Source organism: Buceros rhinoceros, unplaced genomic scaffold, assembly GCF_000710305.1.
Source record: "Buceros rhinoceros silvestris isolate BGI_N320 unplaced genomic scaffold, ASM71030v1 scaffold18506, whole genome shotgun sequence".
NCBI classification, from domain to species: domain Eukaryota; kingdom Metazoa; phylum Chordata; class Aves; order Bucerotiformes; family Bucerotidae; genus Buceros; species Buceros rhinoceros.
Window position 1 is genome coordinate 4,369 of NW_010418302.1, and position 278 is coordinate 4,646.

A 278-nucleotide genomic window follows, 5' to 3' on the forward strand; every position below is an offset into this window, starting at 1 on the left:
CGTTAGAGCAGGCGTGACATTGTACTATCCCTATGGAGCAGGCAGCCTGCCTAAGAAGAGCTGAAACAAGCACAGGTGGGGAAGAAGCAGGTAGATCAGGGTGTGGAAAGAAGAAACACCGATCTGCCTGTAGGCTTGAGACAAACGCTTGAGGAAATGGGCACTCAAAGTGCCAGTGTTAACTTTGAACCTCTTTTCATTTCCCTTGAAATTAACTGTTGTCCTTGGCGTGGACTGGAAGCTGCTTCGACATCTCACGTGTGTAAGGTGCTGAGAGT